Below are 3,509 nucleotides of genomic sequence, written 5' to 3' on the forward strand. Positions count from 1 at the left end.
ATTCGGAGGTCGTGGGTTCGGATCCCACCGGCGGCATGGTTGTTTTTTCTGCTGCTTTATAAGTAATTTTCTTTAAGCGATTTATTAATCTAAGTAATTATCCCACTGATAAGCATAACACATTAAAAAAAAATAACGTTCCCCTATGCACCTTGGTTTCGGTCACTGTTGGCTCCCTTCATAAATTTGTCAAACGGGCCCCTCATTTCCTTTAACTTGTCTGCTAATAGCTTAAAGAGGGTCTCGTTTCTGGCAGTCTTGATGCCATAGGTAGCATAAGAGGGCTCTCGCACAGTTTCCGCCCTCGACGTTAGATGACGTTCTACGTCACGCTCGCGGTATTACAGGACGTGCTACGTCCGCCGCTATGGTCGAGGGTGACGCTGGTGAACACTCTCAAGGCTCGCTTACACCCAGTAAACATAAATACCCACGAGAGCAGCAGATTGGACAGCCGTCGCCGTAGCTCAGTTGGTAAGAGCACCGGACGCGATATTCGGAGGTCGTGGGTTCGGATCCCACCGGCGACATGGTTGTTTTTTCTGCTGCTTTATAAGTAATGTTCTTTAAGCGATTTATTAATCTAAGTAATTATCCCACTGATAAGCATAACACATTAAAAAAAATAACGTTCCCCTATGCACCTTGGTTTCGGTCACTGTTGGCTCCCTTCATAAATTTGTCAAACGGGCCCCTCATTTCCTTTAACTTGTCTGCTAATAGCTTAAAGAGGGTCTCGTTTCTGGCAGTCTTGATGCCATAGGTAGCATAAGAGGGCTCTCGCACAGTTTCCGCCCTTGACGTTAGATGACGTTCTACGTCACGCTCGCGGTATTACAGGACGTGCTACGTCCGCCGCTATGGTCGAGGGTGGCGCTGGTGAACACTCTCAAGGCTCGCTTACACCCAGTAAACATAAATACCCACGAGAGCAGCAGATTGGACAGCCGTCGCCGTAGCTCAGTTGGTAAGAGCACCGGACGCGATATTCGGAGGTCGTGAGTTCGGATCCCACCGGCGGCATGGTTGTTTTTTCTGCTGCTTTATAAGTAATTTTCTTTAAGCGATTTATTAATCTAAGTAATTATCCCACTGATAAGCATAACACATTAAAAAAAAATAACGTTCCCCTATGCACCTTGGTTTCGGTCACTGTTGGCTCCCTTCATAAATTTGTCAAACGGGCCCCTCATTTCCTTTAACTTGTCTGCTAATAGCTTAAAGAGGGTCTCGTTTCTGGCAGTCTTGATGCCATAGGTAGCATAAGAGGGCTCTCGCACAGTTTCCGCCCTCGACGTTAGATGACGTTCTACGTCACGCTCGCGGTATTACAGGACGTGCTACGTCCGCCGCTATGGTCGAGGGTGGCGCTGGTGAACACTCTCAAGGCTCGCTTACACCCAGTAAACATAAATACCCACGAGAGCAACAGATTGGACAGCCGTCGCCGTAGCTCAGTTGGTAAGAGCACCGGACGCGATATTCGGAGGTCGTGGGTTCGGATCCCACCGGCGGCATGGTTGTTTTTTCTGCTGCTTTATAAGTAATTTTCTTTAAGCGATTTATTAATCTAAGTAATTATCCCACTGATAAGCATAACACATTAAAAAAAATAACGTTCCCCTATGCACCTTGGTTTCGGTCACTGTTGGCTCCCTTCATAAATATATATATATATATATATATATATATATATATATATATATATATATATATATATATATATATATATAGAAAGATAAACGTATTTGGTTGCTAGAGGCAAAAATTCAAAGTTTAAAACGCTTCATTTAGCCATAGATTTATTTTGAGTCGACGTTTCGGACAGAGCCTGTCCTTTCTCAAGACTGAAGTTACAGGGGTCTTCTTCCTCTTCTTAAGGAGTTGGCACTGGCACACATGTACGACACATGAACAAAAGAAACAAACGGTGGCAAAGAATACTAGAAAAGATACAGATAGAAAGGGAAAAAAAGGGGAACAAATAAAAAAGAAAAACGTGTTGTACCCCGCCGCCCACCCCGAAGCCGCGGGGAGCCGACCCCGGACGAGGGAAACAAAAAAAAAAAGGAAAACACGGAGCGGGAGAGGATAATGGCTACCCATCAAGGCAACAGAGCGGCGGCGTGTAAGATGGACAGGAGCAGACGATGGCGGGATCGCCCTACACACAAAAGTTAAAGACGCGTGCACTCGCGTGCCCCGTACACAAAGAGTAAACAAATAAACAGAATAAATTGCAGACAGGGTCGGAGCTTCCGTCATCTTGAACCACTTCGGCAGCCAGAGCCAAGGCCGAATCAGCGGCGCCGTGAGCTTAACTAAACACACGTGCACTGTGCATGAAAACACCCAGACACACAGCAGTAAAACATCCGAGCTCATGCCAGTGTCGTGTGGCGGCTAAATGACAATGGCGGGAGCATTTAAGCGAGTAAGGTGTACAGAAACAGACGGTGGCGGAATTGTCCAACATATATAAATTGGAGATGCTTACACTCGCGTGACCTGGCCAGAAAAAGTAAACAAATAAACAAAATAAAATGCAGACAGGACAGGAGACTTCCGTCATCTGGAACCATTTCCGCAGCCCGAGTCAAGTTAGAATCAGCGGCGCCGTGAGCTTAACTACACACACGTGCACTGTGCCTGAAAACACCCACAAAAGAAAAAAAAGTGGAAAAACATCCGAGTTCGGCCAGGTGTGGTGTGGGAGGTAAATGTGAATGGCGTGAGCAATTAGGCAAGGGTTCTTCAATTGCACCCCGTCGTCAAGGTAATCGAACTGGGAAGATAGGGGCAGGATGGGGTAGGGAATGAAGAAATTTGTGTGAGCTTGAAAAAGGTGTCGCTGGCAAGAAACGACCGAGGTATGTCAAGCTGGCTCTCGTAATGTCAGCAACGGCCCTGCAAGGGGCGGATGGAGGACAATACACCTGGACTTTCATTAATGCCGTGAGGAATTGTTTCAAATTTGTAAATGAAGTACGACTCGCGTTGTTCTCTTTCCCGGGTGTTGTGGAACCCACCCTGTAGGACTGTTAACTTAATTGCATCAAATGGGTGGTTTCGCTCATTAATGTGTTTTGACAAGGGAAGGTTGGGTAGGGATAAGATATGCGCGCGGTGGTTATTAAAGCGAATTCGTAGAGGGTTGACGGTCTGTCCAATGTACTGCATACTGCACACGCTGCATTCTAGGAGGTATATTACGTTGCAGGAATCACAATCAAAGTTGCCATTAATTTCCCATTTGAAGCCTGAAGCTGTGCTTACTGCACAGCTTGATGTTTGTATGTGTTTGCAGACCTGGCATCTACTTTTTCCACAGGGCCGGCACCCCAAAACCGGCTGGTTATTTGTTTTTGAGTGTACAAGAATATTTTTAATGTTTTTTGGTCGTCTGTAGATCACGTGAGGGGGAGCAGTGAAAATTTTGGTGAGGCGCTCGCTTTGTTCGAGGATGTTGAAATGTTTTCTGAGGATTTTGTTTACGTTAGGCGGGTTAC

At 46.0% G+C, this 3,509-nt stretch overlaps 1 non-coding gene across 1 annotated transcript; it reads left to right on the top strand.

Annotated features, from left to right (window-relative positions):
- The first annotated feature begins 456 nt into the window (after positions 1-456).
- TRNAS-CGA (transfer RNA serine (anticodon CGA)) lies at positions 457-530 on the top strand. The gene has a single exon. It is a non-coding gene; the product is annotated as a tRNA-Ser (tRNA).
- The last annotated feature ends 2,979 nt before the right edge of the window (positions 531-3,509 follow it).

Source organism: Amblyomma americanum, chromosome 6 (assembly GCF_052857255.1).
Source record: "Amblyomma americanum isolate KBUSLIRL-KWMA chromosome 6, ASM5285725v1, whole genome shotgun sequence".
In the NCBI taxonomy this organism is placed as follows: Eukaryota; Metazoa; Arthropoda; class Arachnida; order Ixodida; family Ixodidae; genus Amblyomma; species Amblyomma americanum.